At 39.3% G+C, this 23,643-nt stretch overlaps 1 non-coding gene across 1 annotated transcript; it reads left to right on the forward strand.

The window, feature by feature from the left end:
• Positions 1–21,007: 21,007 nt before the first annotated feature.
• Positions 21,008–21,070, forward strand: LOC135269337 (U7 small nuclear RNA). Its single transcript, XR_010337639.1, has one exon. It is a non-coding gene; the product is annotated as a U7 small nuclear RNA (small nuclear RNA).
• The last annotated feature ends 2,573 nt before the right edge of the window (positions 21,071–23,643 follow it).

Here is a 23,643-nt window from a genome sequence, read left to right on the forward strand (position 1 = left end):
AGAATCCTATGTGTGGTCTTTCAGGCTCAACTACAGGCAATCACAAAGACTGCCTGGCAGGCCTCATATGGAGAAAGCTGCGGTCCCCACATCAGACTTGGTACAGAGCCAACGCATGACAGTCTCCACCTGTCCCCTCCAGAGACTGGGAAAGAGCAGATCTGATCCATCTGACTCTTTCCCAGTCTCTGGAGGGAGTTACAGTGAAAGGCTCTGCCCACCCCACCTCCACTGGCCCTGCTCACACACGTTTTGCATGCCCAGCCTGGACACCTCTCCTTTCAAAGCTTCCCTATATGTGTATGAACAGGGTGGGGCATAGTGGGTGGGAAGGGAGAGTCTTGGTTGAGACACTGTTCAGGTGCCTCTCTTTCCCCAGAGCCTCACATGCATAAAATGACAGGAGCCTTTGTTTGGGGCTCCCTCAGCAGTGAAACAAACCCCATCCCCAATATGTGCTGGTCCATCTGACTCTTTCCCAGTGCCATGACAAGGGGAAAAATGGAACACTGGGGAAGCTGGCACCCTCTTTCTCTTTCTGGCCTCATGATAACATTATTGAAGTAATAACAGCTTAGTTGTTACTTTCAGATTGATTCCTTGTACTAATTGACTGCTACAAAACCTGGCAGCTCTCTAACAGGCCCAAGAGAGCCTTAAGGATGTCATGAGGGAAGACAAAGAGGCTGGACCACAATAGCCTTCCCACTCCCATCAAACAAACATACAGGTTTCAGCCAGAGTAGCTCTGCTTTCGTTTCATACGTTGAGGTTATGAGAAAGATTTCAACTCAGAATAGGGTTGTTCAAGGCTTACCATAGTTTCTGGCACATAGTAAATACATGTTTCGATGATAATTGCAAATTTGGAAAACACCATACTAGTAGTTCTGATTTCTAGGTACTAAATAATAGTGCCATTTTGGAAAGTAAAGAACATAGCATAAATAGGTAGGTTGTTATTCACTGTAGATTCCTCACTCTCAAAACAGGGTGGGCTCAACCATCACCACGCAGGGGGATCTTGATAAGGAAGTCTTAAAGAACGTGTGGAAGCTACAGCCTGTCTTTACCAAAATCATCTACTCAGAGAGAGACAAGAGAGGCAAACATGCCGTATACGGAGCCACTGATGAATCGAGACAAGAATTCTCACTATCATCATGGTTGTCATCACACCCTAGTAATATGCAAGTGAACCAATATTATAAACACACATTATATGTTGTCAAGGTTAATCTTTTTTAAATGTCCAAAAGTACAATCCTCATTTTACAGATTAAGAAACTGAGAAATGCCAGATATAGGTGATGGGGAGGAAGGCAGCAAATAACACTGCCATGTGTGTACCTATGCAACAATCTTGCATGTTCTTCACATGTACCTCAAAACCTAAAATGCAATAAAAAAAATTTTTTAAAAAGAGTATATAGAGCCAGCAATTAAAAAAAACAATTCTTGAAAAAAAAAAAAAAACTTATCAGGGGGCAAAAAAAAAAAAAAGAAGAAACTGAAACGTGGAGGAATTGCATAGTATTTCCAAGGTCACACAGAAGGTGAATTCCAACAACATTTTAACCAATTTGATTACAAAGCTCATGTTTTTAACCCCCACTCAGTAATACCTCCTCCATCAATGTTTCTGTTTGCATAGAGTGAAATAATATTTGTTCTATTACTTACCTTTGTACTAGATACCTTAAAAACAAACAAATTACTATGCCAAATACATTATTTCATTCTTTTTATGGCCGAGTAATATTCCATGGTGTGTACATAAATATGTGTGTGTGTGTATATATATATATACTTTCTTCATCCACTCATTGGTTGATAGTAGCTCAGGTTGATTCCATACCTTTGGAACTGTGAATTGTACTGTGATAAACGTATGTGTGCAGGTGTCTTTTTGATAAAACTATTTACTTTCCTTTGGATAGATATCCAGTAGCGGGATTGCTGGATTAAAGGAGATCTGCTTTTAGTTCTTTGAGAAATCATCAAACTGTTTTCCATAGATGTGGTGCTAATTTACACTCCCACCAGCAGCATTCTCTTTTCACCACATCCACACCAATGTCTATTATTTTTCTACTTTTTGATAATGGCCATTCTGGCTGGGATAAGGTGGTGTCTTACTGTGGCTTTAATTTGCATCTCCCTGATGATTAGTGACCTTGAGCATTTTCTCATATGTTTGTTGGCCATCTTCTTTTGAGAAATGTATGTTTATGTCCTTTGCCTACTTTTTAATGGGATTGTTTTGTTTTGTTTTTTTTCTTTCCGATTTATTTAAGCTTCTAGTAGATTCTGGATATTAGGCTTTTGTCAGATGCATAATTAGGAAATATTTTCTCCCATTCTGTAGGTTGTCTGTTTACTCTGTTGATAGTGTCTTTTGCTGTGAAGATGCTCATTAATTTAATTCAGTACCATTTGTCAATTTTTAGTTGTATTTGCTTTTAGGGTATTAGTCATAAATTCTTTGTGTAGGCCAATGTCTAGAAGAGTTTTTTCTAGGCTTTCTTCTAGGAATTTTCAGGTCTTGATGTAAGTCTCTGATCCATGTTTAGTTGATTTTTGTATATGGTGAGATAGACGGATCCAGTTTCATTCTCCTACATGCAGCTATGCAGTTTTTCCAACACCATTTATTGAATAGGGAGTCTTTTCCCCACTGTATGTTTTTGCATGCTTTGTTGATGATCAGTTGGTTGTTAAGTATTTGGCTTTATTTCTGGGCTTTATTTTCTGTTCCATTGGTCTATGTATCTACATTTATACCAGTACTATGCTATTTTGGTTACTATAGCCTTGTATTAGGTTGGTGCAAAAATAATTGAACTTTTTGCCATTTCTTTTGCACCAACCTAACAGTATGATTTTAAGTCAATGTAATGTCTCCAGATTCGCTCTTTTTGCTTAGGATTGTTTTGGCCATTAGGGATCCTTTTTGGTTCAATATGAGTTTTACGATTGTTTTTCCTTCTAATTCTGTGAAAAATGATGTTGGTATTTTTATAGGAATTGCATTGAATCTATAAATTGCTTTGGGCAGTTATAATCATTTTCATGATATTGATTCTTCCAATCCATGAACATGGGATGGGATGTATTTCCATTTGTTTGTGTCATCTGTAATTTCTTTCAGCAATGTTTTGTAATTCCCCTTGTAGAGATCTCTCATGTCCTTGGTTAAGTACATTCCTAGGTATTTTAGTTTTTTGTGGCTATTGTAAACGGGATTGAGGTGTTGATTTCATTCTCAGCTTGGTCATTTTTGGTGTATAGCAGTGCTGCTGATTTGTGTGCACTGATTTTGTAACCTGAGACTTTACTGAATTCATTTGTCAAATCTAGGAGTCCTTTGGAGGAATCTTTAGGGTTTTCTAGGTATACAATCATATCATTAGCAAACAAACAAAGAGAATTCAACTTGCTCTTTTCCAATTTGGCTACCCTTTATTTATTTCTTTTGCCTGATTGCCCTGCTTAAGACTTCCAGTGCTATATTGAACAGGTGTGGTAAAAGAGGACATCCTTGACTTGTTTCAATTCTTAGAGGGAATGTTCTCAAACTTTCCCCATTTAGTAGATGTTGGCCATGGGTTTGTCATAGATGGCTTTTATTATTTTGTGGTATGTTCCTTCTATACCTCATTTGTTGAGGGTTTTCATTATACAGAGATGCTGGATTTTACTGAATGCTTTTCCAGTGTATACTGAGATGATAATATGGTTTTGGATTTTTATTCTGTTTATGGGATGTATCACATTTATTGATTTACATATGTTAAACCATCCCTGTATCCCTAGGATGAAACTCACTTGATCATGGTGAATTATCCTTTTGATGGGCTATTGGATTTGTTTTGCTATGATTTTGTTGAAGATTTTTGCATCTATGTTCATCAGGGATATTGGTCTGTAATTTTCTTTTTTTATTTTTTTTCCTGGTTTCAGAGTGATATTGGCTTTATAGAATGAGTTATAGAGTATTCCTTCTTTCTCAATCTTTTGGAATAGTTTCAATAGGATTAGTACCAATTCTTATTTGCATGTCTGGTAGAATTCCACTGATAATCCATCTGGCCCTGGGATTTTATTGTTGTTGTTTGGCAATTTTTTTTATTATAGATCATCAGCAGTGCTACACACCAGATTTTTTATTACAGTCTCACTGCTTGTTATTGATCTATTCAAGATTTCTATTTCATCTTGATTCAAGCTAGGAGGGCTTTATGTTTCTAGGAATTTATCCATTTCCTCTAGATTTTCTAGTTTGTGTGCACAGAAGTGTTCACACTTCTCAAATTATCTTTTGTAATTCTGTGGTTTGGTTGTAATGTCTCCATTTTCATTTCTAATTGAGCTTATTTGAATCTTCTCTCTTCTTTTCTTGGTTAATCTGGCTAACAGTCTGTTGATTTGGTTTATCTTTTCAAAGAGCCAATATTTTGTTTCATTGATCTTTTGTATAGCTTTTTGTTTGTTTTAATTTCATTTAGTTCTAATCTGATGTTTGTTATTTCTTTCTTCTGCTACCTTTGGGCTTCGTTTGTTCTTATTTCTCTAGCTCCTTGAGTTGTAATGTTAGGTTGTCAATTTGCAATATTTCAGCCTTTTTGATATAGGCATTTAGTACTATAAACTTTCCTCTTAGCACTGCTTTTGCTGTATCTGAGATTTTGATAACTTGTGTCATTATTACTCATTTTGAATAATTTTTCAATTTCCATCTTGATTTCACTGATAACCCAAAAATCATTCAGGAACAGATTGTTGAATTTCCATGTATTAATACAGTTTTGAGGGTCCTTTTGGAGCTGATTTCTAGTTTTATTCCACCGTGGTCTAAGAAGATATTTAATATTATTTCGATTTTTTTTAATTCATTGAGACTTGTTTTGTGACTTATCACATGGTCTATCCTGGAGAATGTTCCATGTGCTGATGAAAAAAATATGTATTCTGCAGTTCCTGGGTAGAATGTTCTATAAACAGCTATTAGGTCCATTTGCTCTAGAGTATAGTTTAAGTCAAGTGTTTCTTTGTTGACTTTCTGCCTCGGTGATCTGTCAAGTACTTTCAGTGGAGTGCTGAAGTCCCCCACTATTATTGTGTTGCTGTTTATCTCTTTCTTTAGGTCTAGTAGTAATTGTTTTATGAATCTGAGAGTTCCAGAGTTAGGGGGAAATATTTAGGACTGTAATATCTTCTTGTTGGATTAATCTGTTTATTATTATATAATCACCATCTTTGCCTTTTTTAAACTGTTGTTGCTTTAAAGTCTGTTTTATCTGATATAAGAATAGCTACTTCTGCTTACTTTTGGAAACTGCCCACAAAGGAATATTCCCAAACAGCCAAAGCAAATTAGCCATCATTTGCTCAGATAGATACACACACACACACACACACACACACACACACACACACACACCTTAGAACCTAACAAAATTTTTAACTTTTCACTGGCCGAACTTATACTTAATCTCTTTTTAACCTTTCCATCTAATAATCTTCTCTCCTAGAGTGAAAAATTAAGATGGATACAAATGTCATCAGCAAACAGTAGAGAGATTTGATTTGAATTTTTCCTTAATTCCTGAGATTGCTTTCAATTGAGCTATCTCCCCTCTTCCCTGTTTTGTAATCAAAAATCAAGTCTTCTAACTGTGACAATAAAATACACAGGTGTTAAACTGACCCATGTGGGATTTCAACACTTTACGGTTTTTCTTTACCTATGTTTTGATTAATTCACAGCTAAGATTAAAATCCCATAACGTGCTACACATGACTTCACCTCTTCTGCTTCCATCAGCAGCCCCATAACCTTCAAGTCTCCATTCCCATGCCCAGCTGCTAGATGCAAGGCATATGTTTGAGATGGAAATGTAAACCTCAAACAGCAAAAGACCTCAGAATTAACCCAGTGTCCAGCCTTTTCTCACTTGAGTTCATCTGCATCCATAAACAATTAAGCCAACAAGGTATATTTCTTTGTTTTCATGAACATTCTGCCTTTCGCAAGTAAGTGCTGCATCATAACCATTTCCCAGAAAGTAAATTTCTCCCCCAATTTCTTTGTAACTTTCACAGCCAGTTAAAAGAACCCTAAGTAGTTGATAATCCATTCACCGAAATTTAATGAATTGTCACTGTAAGTGATATAAACGGCAAGTTTGCAATCTACTAGGACAGGTGTCATGCAGTCTCCACATTTAACCAAAATACAGATGCTCCGTGCTAGTCAGGGGCATGGCTGACTCACTGGGTGGAGGATGCAGATGACTCACTTGTGAAATCCAAAATACCACCAATGCAAATGACTCTGTCTAGTGATATTTTTCCAATCCTCCAACTCAGTTATAACAACTCAGACTATTGCCGATTTCCTGTGTGGCTCCTTCTTCCTGCCTGAAAACGGTAAAAATATCCAAGTCACTTCTAGACAGAATGACCTGGGTCTTTCTTTATGTTACTCCAAAACCTTTTGCCTTTCCAAGGGAAAGAACTATTAAAAAAGGCAGGTGCTACTGTAGTTATTAGGGCCATAAAAGATGTTGTCTTTCATGACCTTTACATAAGCATATGACTACCTAAAGAGTTTAATAATAATAATAAAAAAAAAACCTCAATGGGCAATTCGCCTTCTTACATTTTAAAACAATCAAAACAGTATTTCTGAATCCTAAAGATTCTTTACAAGCCAGGCAGTATTTCTGAATCCTAAAGATTCTTTACAAGCCAGGCAGACTCTCCAGGGTCCTTTATTTTAAAGGGGAACACAGTGGACTGGGGTTCATGATGACAAGAAGTTCTAGTTAACAGTCCTCTTGCCTACCTTCTGAATAAACCTGTTCTTCTGACTTAACTTTGCCAACATGAACACAGGCATGTGGAACTTGTTCCTTGTAGGGAGCCAGCCCGACATCACCTGTTGGTACCCCAAGTTCGGTGGTGACAAAGGAATGACAGAAAGACAGATTAAAAGTGGGACCAGGGGACCATCACTTCATCACTCTGGAGGTGACAGTGAAGGCCCTGAGCTCTGATCATCCACATTATTTATTGATTACAATCACTTTGATCTATAGGGTAAGGGTGGAGTGATGGCGGACTGAATCAGTGAGCCGAAAGTGAATCAGTGAGCCGGAACTGGTGTGTCATTCTAAGGACTGATAACAGTGGCGGTTTGGGAGTTTCACAAAACAAGAACATATGGTTGTCTTTAGCTTATTATCTATGTGCAGCTGATGGAACAAGGGCCTTACAAGGAACCTACAAGTCTGGCTACGTCATAGTGCTACGAAGGGGTTTTATGTCCTTGAGCACAATGTTTATGGTAACAGAGCCGAGGTCACCCTGCACCAGAACATGAGGCATGGGGAGGCCTTCCTCCTCAGAGGCCTCCTGCGGCCTTCTGCAGCTTGTTGTTCCTTGTTTATATGTTACTCACAACCAATTTATGTAGGCATCTGTAAGTCCTTTCTCCTCTGCTATTTTTCCCAACAGTTCCTGATGCTTTATTGGCAGGCTACCATGTTTCCTTCCTTAGAGAAAGTCAGGGCAGGGATGGGTGTCCTCAATCTTCATCCTTTAAGCAAAGTGTAAGAGTGAGGCAGTTCAGTCACAGGAGTGTAATTAATGTCATTAAACCACTGTTGGTAAAATGATGATGCCTTGAATTCAGAGGTCACCTCCCTGTAGGGATTTGCAAAGAAAAAATCCTCACCATCACGTTGTTTTACTCATCCTGACAGTACCTCCTGTGAGACAGGCAGACAATCTGCTTTGCTCTATGCGGCCTCTCCGGGAAAGCACATACTTTTAATTTATGATGCTCAGATGCTTCTCCTGGAGGGCCTGTCTTCCTTCTCCCTCTCTGGGATGTACGCAGGGCCAGTTTTATGGCCATATGACCTGTGTAGTTACACAGGGTTCCACACTTAGAAGGGCCCCATGTTTGGTTTCATTCTCTGATGTCACTCCCTTGAAACTCTTAATAATTTTTGAACAAGAGGCCATGCATTTTTATTTTACACTGGACCCTAAAAACCATGTAACCAGCCAGCCCTAGATATAGATTTATTGAGTTGAACGTGGAATGTGAATGAGGAAGCATTATACCAAGCAGACTGTACCTTGTAGTCTGCAGGAATTGTGTACCCCAGGGGTGTGTTAGTCATTACAGCTGTTCACCAAATATTTTGGGTTCTCCTTCTAGACACAGATAAGGTTGAACTAAAACTTGTTTTATTCCATGAAATGAAGAAGAAATGACCATGTCACCGCTGAGCAAGTTTAAAAGCCAGCGCTCCATTTGCAACATTCTCTTTCTTCTGCCTTGGCAGTCGAAAGACAGGACCCCCAGGCAACCCGTAATCAAAATGTTCTGTGAGCAAGAAATCAACCCTGGTGATTTTAAGCCACTGAGATTGTAGGGCTCTTTTGTCCCTTAACTTAGCCCATTTTGATGGATACACAGGGTCATACACTCAGATTCCCAGAGCATTCTTTGAGATGCTTAGACACTCATGCAGGGAGCTGTGAAGAATCAGCAAAGTCAACGGCAATGTCAACCCTGGGAAAGAGGAAGAAGGCTTCTACGCAAAGATATGAGTGGGTTAGAAGAAGCCTAGTGACTATTGTGTAACTTACTTGGTCTAATTATTCACCACCAAACCACAGAAAAGGCAGCATTAGCAGGGTCCATTTGCAATGATCTCAACAGCAAATAAGTCTGTATCAGAGAAAAAACATTGCTCAAATTTGCATGTCCCCCCATCCCTGCCATTGTGTTTCTCAAATACTCAGTGAGTTGCTTCTTCTTACAGATGAAAAAGGTGGGACAAGATAAAAATGACCCTAAAGGCCCCAAGAAACATTATCACTTCTCCTGAGGTTGGCTACTGACGTTCAGCAGACATGCAATATTTTAATAAAATGTTTGCTAAGCTTGGGAGATGCAACCGCTTAAAATATAAATTCAACCTATTTTATAATCGTCTCTCTCATAAGCAAGAAATCAAGGTCAATGCGAATTTACAGTAGCCCCTGAAACGGCTCTGTAAAGAAGGGTCTCATCCTGCCTGCAACTTGGAACAGCTGCCGTGTTCTTTTATTCATGACCAAATGTTTCCAGAATGATTAAACTGGCATTGTAAATGTGCAGTCTATATCAGCTGAGTGACAAGGATTAAGTGAGATTCAGATTAAAATGCTAAGTGAGTTTGTCCCAAGATCAAGCCAGATATATAGTTAACACTAAGCAAATACATGCCGAAGAAGAAGTGTAAAACAACCACCTAGAGGCAACCTCAGAAAAACAGCCTGTACCACAGGATGTCTTGAATGGCCGCTAAGTCAGCAGGGGCTGAATTACATTTTTGAAAGCACAATCGCTGGACAATATTTTGGGGAAAAAAAAAAAAAAGCCAAACAAACAACTTGGCCATCACATATATTCAGAACAGGTTTTGTTCAAAAAGAAGGGTGCAATTATAATGTCCATTTTATTGACACAATAAATGTTGGTAGACAAATTTCAGAACAAAATATAAGTTGGAAACCAAAAATTTCCTTAAGAACTGCTAGATTTATGATGGAAAAACTTGGAAAATGCTTTTAGTCACGTAGAGCTTTTCTCCCCGCCCCCCAAAAATATACACAATTGAAAGTCAAAATCAATAAAAAATTTTTTATTTATGAAACAATTGTTTAGACAAATAGTTACATTTTTTGCAACAGGTAGAATTTTTTAAAGCACCATTAGAAAAGAGAACTGAGCCAGGCGCAATAGCTCATGCCTGTAATCCCAGCACTTTGGGAGGCCAAGGCAGGCAGATAACCTGAGATCAGGTGTTCGAGACCAGCCTGGCCAACATGGTAAAACCCTGTCTCTACTAAAAACACAAAATTTAGCTGGGCATGGTGGCAGGTGCCTGTAATCCCAGCTATGTGGGAGGCTGAGGCAGGAGAATCACTTGAACCTGGGAGGGGGAAGTTGCAATGAGCTAAGATCGCACCACTACACTCCAGCATGGGCGACGGAGTGAGACTCCCTCTCAAAAAAAAAAAGAAAGAAAAAAGAAAGAAATTTGTAATCACTATACCAGCAATGAATTAAAATTCTGTGGTATAATGAAATAGAAATAAAATTGCATAGCCTTTGATGATGACATGGTAATCTGAGACACTGATGAATAAATACAATATTTGAATTGACACCCTCAAACCTCCTTGCCTGTAATCTTCCAATCCTCTATAAAATCAGCTCACATTCCATAGGACTTATCCCCATTTATCTGCAGTTCCTTGCTGAAATTTGCATTTTGGGATTTGCAAAGGGAACAGAAAGGGCACTACATTCTTATATCCTTAGAACTTCCAGTAGTGGCCTTTTGCCTGGTAAATTTCCCAGTTGGCTTCATGGAAACACTTCTTCCCAAACCCATTAGACACTCCAAATTTGTCATCCTGCAGGGAGGACTTAATCCCATCATTCCTAAAGCTCTGAATGGGGTCAATAGAATGATGATAACACTTTCATTCTCAGTGCCAAATAAGGATGAGGAAGTACCCAGGCTACAGTGAGTGAGAGGCCCCAGCACAGCACAGCACAGAGATGAAGAACACGGGCCGTGAATCCATCCAGACTACCCGCGATCTCGAATCTGCCTACATTTCACATCACTAGCTTGTGGATAATAATACTACATAACACATCATGAACCAAATAATCCTTGCGCACCACTTACAAAGTATCTTGCACATAGAAAGTTAGCAATATATGGTTCCCATTATGATTATAGTACATTCTCTCTTCTGGGAAAAATTTAGAGACAGCCTTGGCCTCTTGACTCCGTTCACCCTCTTATAAGAGTCATAGATTTCTGCTTGTGTGCTACAGATACTGATTCTATTAAGGAGGTGAACAGATGTGGTGTCCCAGAATTGGACAGAAAGACAAAATACAGACTGTCGAAGGAAGGTCAGGAAGAGGCAGCTGCACAGGAAGAGTAAGTAAAAAACAACATTCAAGGTCCAACCCCTGATGAGGTGCTAAGTGACTGGTGGGAGCAATTCCTGCCATAATCCAGGTAACATTTAGCACCTAGTTATCACTTCTCAGTGGAGTCCAGACTAGATAATTGTGAACTGCAAACTCCAAGCTGCACAGGAAATATATGATGCTATTAAGCCATGGAGTCAATCATTTAGCAGGTACTGCTATCTAGAAGCAAATAGAAAGAGATGTAGAATATTACTCTAGTTAACCAGTGAAGGGTCATCTTTTTTCTGGATCTGGCCAACAGTTCAGTGGATTTTAGCCTAACTAGATGTGAATTACTTAATCCAATATTTCCTTCTATATTCCCTCTTGTACTAGCAGTTATGGAGTCTACAAAACACAATGTGAGATTCCAAACCTCAACTTGCCTTCATGTAGGGTGCAAAGCAATGCTAGTGATTCATCACTTTTGTTTTGTTTTTTCTTTTGTTTTTCAGGAGAGATGACAAATTTCTTCATCCTTCCAGTCTTCCAAAATACATTTTCTTAGTATCTAAATGGGGTAACTGCCTGGGATAGAATAATGACTAAAACATAGGTCCCAGCCCTGAGAAGCTCATAGTCTAATATAAGAGACTCATGGAGAAGCTGGAGATACTCAATAGAATAATACATGTAACAAAGTCATAGGAGGCAGTAGTAGAAGGTTCTAGTAGCACACAAAACAGGGCAACTCCATCTGCCTGAAAACGGCTTGGAAGGCTTTTCACAGAAGCAATGACATGTACGTTACATCTCTAAGATAAATATATATATATATATATATATATATATATATATATATATATATATATAAAAGGAAAGGCATTGTGGGCAGACAGAAGGGTGAGTATAATAGAAAAAGGCTTAGCATGTTTGAGCAAAATAAGAAGTTTGGCATCATGTATGCTATGGAGTAGGGGGCATGGTATTGGAAAGCTAGGCAGAGAATATAGTATAAAACATAGTATGAGGAATACTGTAAAATAAACCTAGGAGTTTGGAGTTGATCTTACAGGTAATGGGAACCAATAGTGTTTTGTTTTGTTGCACTGTTAAGACAGGATAGTGACACAGATTTTCATTTTCGAATGATCATTTCAAAAATTAAAGATGTAGAGAAATGTATTAAGATGAAAGAGAACAGAGATGATAAGGAAAAGTAGGCGTAAGTGATGTAGCCGAAGGGAAGAGAATGGAGATGATACAGGCCAGACATAACACTGTCACAATGGTCTGGGAGGAAAACGTTGGGATTGTGGACTAGGACAAAGACAGTGGAGAGGGAAGACAGGCCGATTTTATAAGACTATTCAGGGCCGGGTACAGTGGCTCACGCCTATAATCCCACCACTTCGGGAGGCCGAGGTGGGCAGATTGTTTGAACTCCGGAGTTTGAGACCAGCCTGGACAACATAATGAAACCCCATCTTTACAAAAAAACACAAAAATTAGCTGAGCAGTGGTGGCATGTGCCTGTAATCCCAGAAACTGGGGAGGCAGAGGCATGAGAATCTCTTGAGCCTGGGAGGCGGAGGCTGCAGTGAGCCAAGATGGCACCACTGCAGTGTAGAGAGACTCTGTCTCGCAAATAAATAAATAAATAAATAAAAGACTTTTCAGAGATATAAATGAAAGACATTTGTGGGGAGAACAAGAGTGGAATTAAGAACATATTTGCAATAAAGAGTGGGGTAAAAGTCATGTTATGGAGTAGGAGAGGTGGAAACAGAAGCCTCTCCCAAGCAATAGTGAGTGAAGGCTCTTCCCTCATCCTTGGTATAGAGATGATACCTATCCTCAGCACTACTGCTTGGAAACCAAATCATGAAATGAAATGAGGCTAACTGGATTACCTTGGGTCTGCGTTCACTAGCTTGGCCTCATTTGAACAACTTCAGTCAACCAGCCCCAGACCATAAGCTTTAAACTCAAACTCATTTTCCAGGAGCACGCAATTCGCAAGCAAAAGCAGAAAGCTATTCCTTCAAATAGCCTTGACTTAGCCTCAATTCCCCAGAAAGCAGAGCCAAGGACAAAGACATATGTGCAAGAAATTGAGATAGTGAAATTCCAGGAGCAAGAGGGTAAAACAGGAGAGAGTCAACACAAATACACATCAGCTACTGCCACCACCAACTGGCTGCTCAGTCATCCAAGCTTTGTGACTAAATGCCACACTGATTGAGAGCTTTTCTGCCTCTCTGGTTCACACCCTCACCATTACTTCTTTTGACCTGTCACAGTAGTTTAGTAACTAACGGTATATAAAATACATTAGGAATATGCAAAGTATTATAAAAATTACTTGTTATATATACTCAGATTATCACACCTTAAAGCAGGTTTTATTCTCCAGATTCAACAAGAGTTGTTCTAGCTGTAGGCAGCCATCCCTTCCTTCTTATATACCTCTTCTACTTTTGCACTGTACTGGGTGGAACAGTGTCACATCCCTGAGGCTCACCTCCTCCTACAGAACCTCAGAACATGGTCTTCTTTGGAAATAGGCTCTTTACAGATGTAGTTAGCTAAGATGAGGTCATACTGGATTAGGATAGCCTTGAATCCAATGGCTGGTGTCTTCGTAAGAGAAAGGAAGAGATTCAGGACATGGAGGAGGTAAGAAAGTGATGTAATAAATAAATAAATAAAATCAGTGAAACTATTGCCTAATGAACAAATGGAGAAATAGGAAACATTGTTCTTTTTTAAATGACTAGAATTTACTTTTTTTAGCGCACTTTTAGGACTTTTATGAAAGATGAGTCACTGTTTGCACATTGCAGAGTTTCCTGGGCTGTAAGGGATAGTAAGTAACACCCTAGCCACCTGCTCAATGTAGAAACTGTCTCTTATACCCTAGAATATGCATTCTATTGTCAATCATTGCAAGATGTTTTTATAAGAAGCACTTTAAAAAAATTTTTTTAAAGTTTTGCAAAGTATAAATTAATGACTTAGGATAATAAATTTGAAAAATGAAGGGTCTCTAAATGTTAAATTCTTGATTTTACAGACTCATAAAATTGAAAAGGCAACCTGTGCAAAGTTGTAGTAAGAAGTATACCGAGAACTCAGTTCTCCAGATAGCATGTAGCTTTTTCTTTTCATATACATAATATCCATTTTATTTTAGATTCAGGGGATACACGTGCAGGTTTGTTATATGGGTATACTGTATGATGCTGAGGTTTGGGGTATGAATGATCTTGTCGTCCAGATGGTAAGCACAGGAATCAGTAGGTACTTTTTCAGTCCTTGCACCCCTTCCTCTCTCCTGCCTCTAATGTTGCCAATGTCTATTGTTTCCATATTTATGTGCACGTGTAGCCAATGCTTAGCTTCCACTTATAAGTGAGAACATGTAAGGGCTGAGTGCAGTGACTCACACCTGTAATCCCAACATTTTGGGAGTGTGGAGCATCACTTGAGGTCAGGAGTTCAAGACTAGCCTGGGCAACATGCTGAAACCCCGTCTGTACTAAAAATACAAAAATTAGATGGGCATGGTGGCACATGCCTGTAGTCCTGGCTACTTGGGAGGCTGAGGTGGGAGGATCACTTGAACCCTAGAGGCAGAGGTTACAGTGAGCTGAAATAGCACCACTGCACTCCCAGCCAGGGTGACAGAGCAAGACTATGTCTCAAAATAATAATAATAAGTGAGAACATGCAGTATTTGGTTTTCTTTTCCTGCATTAATTTCACTTAGCATAATGGCCTCCAGTTACATCTATGTTGCTGCAAAGGACATGATTTTGTTCTTTTTTTACGGCTGCATAGTATTCCATGGTGTATATGTACTACTTTTTTTTTAATCCAATCTACCACTGATGAGCATCTGGGCTGATTCCATGTCTTTGATGTTGTGAATAGTGCTGTGATGAACACATGAGTCATTTTGGTAGAATAATTCATTTTCTTTTGGGCATATACCCAGTAATAGGACTGCTGGCCCAAATGACAGATCTGTTTTAAGTTCCCTGAGAAATCTCCAAAATCCTTTCCACAGTGGCTGAACTAATTTCCATTTCTACCAACAATGTACAAGCATTCCTTTTTCTCCACAGCCTCACCAGCATCTGTAATTTTTTGACTTTTTAATAGTAGACACTATGATTAGTGGGAGATGGTGTTGCATGATTTTGATTTGCATTTCTCTGATAATTAGCAATGTTGAGCATTTTTTCATATTTGTTGGCTGCTTGTACGTCTTCTTTGTTGTTGTTGTTGTTGTTGTTTGGGTTTTTTTTTTTTTTTTTTTTTTTGAGACGGAGTCTCGCTCTTGTTACCCAGGCTGGAGTGCAATGGCGCGATCTCGGCTCACCGCAACCTCCGCCTCCTGGGTTCAGGCAATTCTCCTGCCTCAGCCTCCTGAGTAGCTGGGATTACAGGCACGCGCCACCGTGCCCAGCTAATTTTTTTGTATTAATAGAGACGAGGTTTCACAATGTTGACCAGGATGGTCTCGATCTCTCGACCTCGTGATCCACCCGCCTCGGCCTCCCAAAGTGCTGGGATTTTTTTTTTTTTTTTGAGGCACAGTCTTGCTCTGTCACCCAAGCTGGAGTGCAATGGTGCGATCTTGGCTCACTGCAACCTCTGCCTCCCAGGTTCAAGCAATTCTCTTGCCTCAGCCTCATAAGTACTTGGAATTACAGGCAACTGCCACCACATCCAGCTAATTTTTTGTATTTTTAGTACAGACAGGGTTTCACCATGTTACCCAGGCTGGTCTCGAACTCCTGATCTCAGGTGATCCACCCACCTCAGCCTCCCAAAGTGCTGGGATTACAGACATGAGCCACCGTGCCTGGCCTGTCTTCTTTTGACAAATGTCTGTTCATGTCTTTGCCTACATTTTAACGGGATTGTTTGGTTTTTGCTTGTTCAATTGTTTAAGTTCCTTATTATAGATTCTCAATATTAGACCTTTGTAAGATGCATAGTTTGTGTATATTTTCTCTCATTCTGTAGGCATCTGTTTACTCTGATGATAGTTTCTTTTGCTGTGCAGAAGCTCTTTAGTTTACTTAAGTCCCACTTGTCAATTTTCGTTTGTGTTTCAATTGCTTTTGAGGACTTAGTCATAAATTATTTGCCAAGGCCAATGTCCAGAATGGTGTTTTCTAGAGTTTCTTCTAGGATTCTTATAGTTCAAGGTCTTACATTTAAATCTCTTATCCGTCCTGAGTTAATTTTTGCACATGGTAAAAGGTAGGTGTCCAGTTTCATTCTTTTGCATATAGCTCACCAGCTGTCCCAGCACTATTTATTAAAGAGGAAGTCCTTTCCCTATTACTTAATTTTGTTGACTTTCTCAAAAATCAGATGGCTTAGGTATGCAGCTTTATTTTTGGCTTCTCTACTCTGTTCCATTGGTCTATATGTCTGTTTTTGTACCAGTACCATGCTGTTTTGGTTATTGTAGCCCTGTAGCATAGTTTGAAGTCAGGTAATGTGATACCTCTGACTTTGTTATTTTTGCTTAGGATTCTTTGGTTATTCAGGCACTATTTTGGTTTTACATGAATTTTAGAATAGTTTTTTTTTAATTCTATGAAAAATGACATTGGTAGTTTGATAGAATTGTGTTGAATATATAGATTGCTTTGGGCAGTATGTCCATTTTAACAGTATTGATTCTTCTAATCCATAAGCATGGAATGTTTTTCCATTTGTTTGTGCCATCTATGATTTCTTTCAGTGTGTTTTGTGGTTATCCTTGTAGAGATCTTCCACCTCCTCAGTTAGATGTATTCCTACGTATTTTATTTCTTTGTGGGCTCTCGCTCAAAAAGAAAAAAAAAATTCTGCCTTCAGTTCCCTTTACCATAAGAGTTACGGAGAGTCTCTCTGAAAAATGTTCCCAAATTATTCCTGTTTCAGACATAAGCATTGATGATCTACATTAATGCAAGTGTAATATGGAATGGAGAATTTATAAATGGTGTCATTACCAGCCATTACTGCCATAGCTTTAATTTGTTCATTAAGTTGAACAGCCAGTTACCTAACAGGTCATCAGTTGAGGTACACAGAAGAGGCAAGCATTGATAATGAAAGGTCTATATCACAGGTGTGCTCAGAAAAGGCAAGCACAGCTAAGCAAGTTCAGGAAGCAATGTCAGGAAAATGTGAGATGCAAAAAAAAGCATTGCTAGAAGGGCTCCAGGAATAATTTTTCCTTATTTAGCAACTTAGGCCAAGACCTCTGAAATACTAAGTCTTAATTTATCTCTCCTCTACACACACACACACACACATACAAACACACACACACAGTGTTCTCCTATAATTCTAGCTCCACATTCAGGAAAGAAGTAATATTCCATTCCATGACAACCATTATAGCTATTGCTATGTGGTTAATGAGTTAATATATTCAAAGTTAATATATTCAAAAACTTAGCTGTGGGCCGGACACATATTAAGTACTATGTAAACGTTAGCAATTGCTACATTATGTCCATTTCTCTTCCCCACAAAACATTACTGGGACTCTCTTAAATGCCTAGCACTTAAATAAAATATGATTCCTAATTTTGAGGATTTTGGTTAAAAATAGGTGGTGGTGTTCAAATCTATTGACCTTATGAATTAAGTGTTTTTATTCCCGTTACATTCATGAAGAATTCAAGATTCAAAGAACTGACTTGCAAATACAACACTGATACTTGGTGGAGTTTGGACTTCAAACCAGGCTGTCCAAACAGAAATCACAGCTAAAGCTCAGAATGTGGGATGCATGATTGCCGTAGCTATAGCAGACCTCTGATTCAGTGATTTGGAAAAGGAGGCATGAGAGCAAGATGTAACTAATTCTGCCTGAGAAAACTGGTAAAAGCTTAAAGAGTAAGCGACACTCAAGCAGAGAAGATTCCAAAAAACCAGAGAGGGCAGGGAAAAAAGAGGGTATTTCTGCCTAAGGAGCAATGCCTTGTTTTGCTATGGGGTCAGATGAACTCTCATAGCTATTTAAACCCAATAGTTTCCCTCTCCTTGTTTGGGATGGTTAGTCTGTTCATTCAATGTATTTATTGAGCAACTAATTTGTGTAAGACCATATTAAACACTGACAGAGATAAAAAGAAAATTCCATAATAGAGTCCACCCTAAGGACCTTCCTGAAGGAAAGAGCCGACTAGGTTAGGTCCTCTCTTAGCCCTCAGTTCTTGCAGTTTGCGTGTAGTTCGGCTTTCACCCTGGTGTGGAGAGCAGGTATGAAATAGAGCATTGCAGTGGGCTGAATGTGTACTTCTAAACTGACTATGTCTCAATCCCAACAACCATCGACTTCCATTAGAAGGTGCGACTTTAGGGAGGTAATTAGATTGTAAAGGTAGAGCCTTTATAAGAAGAGTTATAAGCTCTTATAAGAGAACTTGATTCCTTTTTCTCTCTTTTCACCAAATGAGGAAACAAGGAGAGATGTACAACTTAGAAGACGGTCTTCACCAGAACCCAACCATGATCTCTGACTTCCAGAGTCCAAACCTGTAAGAAATAAATGTTTGTCGTTTAAAGTCACCCAGTCTATGGTAATTTGTTATAGCAGCTTGAGCACATTAAAACAAGAATAGTGCCTGTTACTCTAGGAATGACTCTCTGATATCCCATAACACAGGTCACAAAAGATAGCACTATTTCCAGAAGAAGCAAAAATGTGTTCAGGGCCCAAGAATGACAAATTTGAAAAAAATTAGGACTCTAATCTAGACAAGAAATACAAAATTTGGTCCAAAAATGAGTTGGAAAAGAGGATGATTTTTCCATAGAGAGCATTTATTTTGAGAAAATTCTGAGCTGGAAATAAGAAGAGGTGAGCTCATGGCCTATGCAGGGTAGCAGAGTCAGAACTTGAATCTAGTTCAGTTCAATAATGCAAATGTCAGTAAGCCCTCTCCTTTGAATCTGGCAAACAGGGTGAGAACCTCTCACTGGTTCTGAGGAGAGAAGGAAAGTGACTGAAAAACCTAAGTTGCAATTAATGCATCTTAAAACCCATTACATTTTTTATGATTTTTGTGGAATAGCATCATTAAACCACATGCAGCATGCTTTATTTGCCTCAGGGAAAGCTCACTGGATAAACAAGATATGGTTCTTCCCCTGCAGCTTCCACTGCCAAGGTTAATAGGAAAAAAAATCTAAGTAAGTAATACTGTTCCTAGCAAGAACAATAATAATAACAGTTGCAAGCAATTAAGAACCGCCTTTTATGTACCAGAAGCTTTATCCTTACTTTCTCTGATCCTTTCACATACTCTCTGAAGGAGGTGTTATTATCCCCATTTTGCAGGTAAATTGACCAATACTCAGGGAAATTTAGAAACTTTCCCAAAATGACACAGCCAGTAAGTGGCAAAGCTGGGACTCAAATCTAGATTAACTTCAAAGTCTACAGTATAGTAATGCTCAGTGCACATGAAAAGGAAGCAATATCAGACACTGTAATAAGTGGCTGGGCAAAAGAGCAATACAGGAGACCTGAATTCAAATCTTGGTTGTGCCACTTGCTAACTCTGTGAGCCTACAGCTAGTTGCTAAACACATGACCTTTAGGTACAAGATTACAGGTAATGAATGAATGATATAAGATCAGATATTGTAAAAGTACCATAACCAATACCCAGCACACAACAGATTCTCATTTAAAGCTAGTCAAACATAAATAACCAAGTATATTTCACTTTAAGGAAACCCAGAATAATATGTCGAAATTGGAATTTACCAAACACGTTTCTATTTCCATTTCCAAAGAAAATGATTCCTGTATTATACCATCAATAGAAAAACACTCCCAATGTGTATTAAAAGATCATTTGATTTACAAATAAACGGATTTATATGGGTTCCCGGGCACATTTATTTCATTAACCAAGGTATACCTGAGGTCTAGTGACTAAGATATTACATTCCTTCTGCATCTCTGATTTTCAAAAACTACTTCCAAAGCAAAGCATTAGAAACTACGTACAATTTAATCACTCTGTTATTTACTCTTCAAGCCAATGGCAACTTACAAATGGTGAAGTGAATGAAAATGTACTCTGTGCCTATCATGTGTCAGTTTTCTGACATAAATCCCACCAGACAGGTTTACTTACAGGGTTCACCAGCACTATACTCTTGATAATTTCAGACCCTGGAATGGAATTTTCAAATCTCATCAGTCATTCAGACTCCTAGAGAGCAATTAATCTATCTGCAAAGATTTCTCTCATCTGTAATTATAGTAGCCACATATCCTGGGCTTCTCAGTTCATTTGAAATATTCTCTCTTGTAATCAGACTATGACTCCTAATTTTGAGATTGGATGACAGACTCTTGGTATCTTTAATTTAGAGTAAATCTGAAGCATATATTTCTCAGAAAGAAGGAGGGAGGGAGGAAAGAAGGAAGGGGAAGGAAGAAGAGGGGAATGGGGAGGGGAGGGGGGAGGGGAGGGGAGGGGGAAGAAGGAAGGAAGGAAGGGAGGGAGGAGAGACGACAGAGGGAAGGAGGGAGGCAGGCCAGAGAGAAAGAGAGAAAGCAAGTCCTTCCTTCTCACCCACACATGGACCACATGAAGCAGATGCACATTTATCCTGGAGATTGATGTAGTAGCCACAAGGGATTCATTTACAAGGGGAAACTATAGCCCTCAAAGAGGCAAAAAGTATGCATACATCAAGTTAGCAGTAAAAGCCTCATCCATTTGCAGATCTTTCTGCCCTACCCTCTCCTTTTATGTTATTCATAGTCATCTGTAGAACTAATCAACTTCCAGATGAGGTGTGAATTTGGTGGGACTAAAAATATATATTTTTTTGCTTGTATTTGGCAAGATTGCCTCTCCTCTCCTGACAAATTAATTACCTGTGAATACCTCCCAGCAGCCCCAGACTGTCTTAGATGAAAGAACAGTGGGTATATGTGCTCAATCTTTCAAAATGTCAGCATAGTGTTACAGTTCTTTTAGAATTTTGTCTAGCAGGCTTCCCGGTTTTTGCCGGAAAGCCCCAAAAAAAGACAAAATGTCAGCATAATAAATGAAGTGATCCAAACGCAGGGCTCTGACCTGGAGCCAAGGACAGAGAGCCTGCTGTACGTTCTTCACAACATTGTTTTCATCAGTATTGAGTACCACAGATCACAATTCCCAGGGCTGCCAGCAGAATGGATTTAATACTGCCACGTGGGAAGAGGAAAAGGCCACAGGAGCAAAGGAGCTATTACAAAGACAGAAGCCATAGTAACTGGGAGGCTCCATCTGAAAAGTTCTCCTAGAGAGCTTCTCAAAGGCAGGGGAGAAGAGGCAGCAGTGAAGCACTGGGGTTGTATGGCCATAGAGAAGCTTCCCTACCTTTGGAGGCAACAGGGCTGGAGGATAATGGGTTGCTGGACCTGCGCGGGGTGCTAGTGATGGTTCTGGCTACAGCAGCTGTTAGTGATCTATTAGCATTTAGGGCTACAATTTTCCTTACATTTGTAGGAGTTTGCTTCCAGGTTATCTTGCAATCTCCTCAATTGTTCCACCTGGATCTGAGCCTCCAGCTGGTTTTAAGTTTCTCAAGGGCAGGAACCAAGACTGCTGTTTCATTTATAACTTTCTACAGTGCTGAGTAGCAAAATAACATTTGTATAATGCTCTACGGTTTACAGATTGCTTCCTGGGCATTAGCTCATTTGTTCTTCACCATAACCCTGCGAAGTGGGAACTATTATTATCTTTATTTTGCATAATCAGAATTCAGTGCACACGTGAAGGCTGCTTTATCGCTAGATGATCAGTCCATTTCATTAAAACGCTAACATGGTTTTCTTAATGTCCTGGGTACTTACAGCACATACAGAAGAAAGGAAAATAGGCATAACTTTGTGAAAAGTGAACTCTTTACAAGTTACTGGCTTAGAGAATTTTGAGTATAGGTTTTAGTTTAGAAAACCTCCCAGGAATGTAAAACGATGTGACAGCCAGGTGTGGTGGCTCACGTCTGTAATTCCAGCACTTTGGGAGGCGGAGGTGAGCAGATCACGAGGTCAGGAGTTTAAGACCATCCTGACCAAGTTGGTGAAACCCTGACTCTACTAAAAATACAAAAATTAGCTGGGCACGGTGGCAGTTTCCTGTAATCCCAGCTACTCGGGAGGCTGAGGCAGGAGAATTGCTTGAACCCAAGCAACAGAGCCTCCAGCTCTGGAAAAAAAAAAAAAGTGACAAAAAATGGGACTACATAGCCAGGCCTCTGTCTTCAAGTTCGTCCATTTGAGAGGCTTGCAGAAAGCCCTGGGAGATGAGCTCCTTAACTGTCAGCACAGGTTTTCCAATCCTTGTAGATATCAAGGAGTGCCAGGCAGGGTATCAGAGCCCCGGCATCAGAAAATGGTTAGCTTGCGGGTTGTAGAGTAGTAAGAATTTGCCGACAACAGTATAGGTTTGAAAAGGTACGTTTTATTACATAAAAAGAATGCTGCAGGAGAATGCAGCGGGGTGCCTCAGCAAGACAGGACTGAGTGTGCCACAGTGGGTTTTCCTTAGAAGTGTTCATGGACCTTTACGTGGGAGCTGAAGGGTAATTTGGACCATATTAGCCATGTAGGTCATGATCAATGATTACATTTGTAGACATTTTGGTGCCTTGATATTAGCAAGGATTGCACGATGAATTTTGACATGCATGCAATCTGGAGATGTATCAAAATTCTAGCTACTTATAAATTTGGGGGAAAGAAACTTGGTATTAGATTCTGTCTTTAGATAAGAGGGAAGTCTAATTACTTCTAAATTCCTCAGATACAAAGCTTTTCCTCTGGATGGCCTGCTTGATGGTCACCCATGATCTTTTCCCTCAGTACTGCCTATAGCTGAATAAGTAACACATCTCATACATATATGCTCATGCTTTTGTGAATGATTCAAGTCTCATTTAATTTAAGCATGACTTTATTCACAGTAGCCTTTTTTCTCATTATATGTGTTCTCAAACGACAAGTGATAGAAGAATAACTGCTTTCACGTGAGAACCATTACATTTGGAAGGGGTCCCATAAGAGGTCCCACATATGGGACCCCTTCCAAATGTAATGGTCTCACTGCCTGACGGTCAGTGTGAGATCTGGAAATGAAGCCGGGGTTCCAGAGCTGCAGATGATCCTCAGGAAGTGTATGAGTGAGCCAAATGTCATTATGAGCAGAGTAGGTAACACACCATTACCCTACTTTTAAGCGACGTTTAAATGCCTTAATCAAGTTTCTTCAGATCTCATCAATGTTGTGTTCTAAGGAGACTTAATCCAAGAAAAGGGAGAAATAGTAAACAGGGAAGAGAGCTCATTATTATCACCATCATCTTCACTGGTCCCAACAGATCCCGTTTGGAACTCCAGAAAACACTCCAGCAGAAGTAAAAAATCCATTTCTTGTCATCCTTATCAATACCGTCTTTATCATCATCACTTTTCCCATAATAAATCTATGCAGTCAATACAATTTCAATCAAAGTCTGATGAGTTTCTTCATGGCACATTCTTATTTAGAAGAGCAAACGGGCAAGAATAGCTAAGAAAATTTTATGAAAGAACAGAACTGGGACCA

The sequence above is a fragment of the Aotus nancymaae genome, unplaced genomic scaffold (assembly GCF_030222135.1).
Source record: "Aotus nancymaae isolate 86718 unplaced genomic scaffold, 86718_ANA_hifiasm-v0.15.2.pri h1tg000051l, whole genome shotgun sequence".
Lineage (NCBI taxonomy): Eukaryota > Metazoa > Chordata > Mammalia > Primates > Aotidae > Aotus > Aotus nancymaae.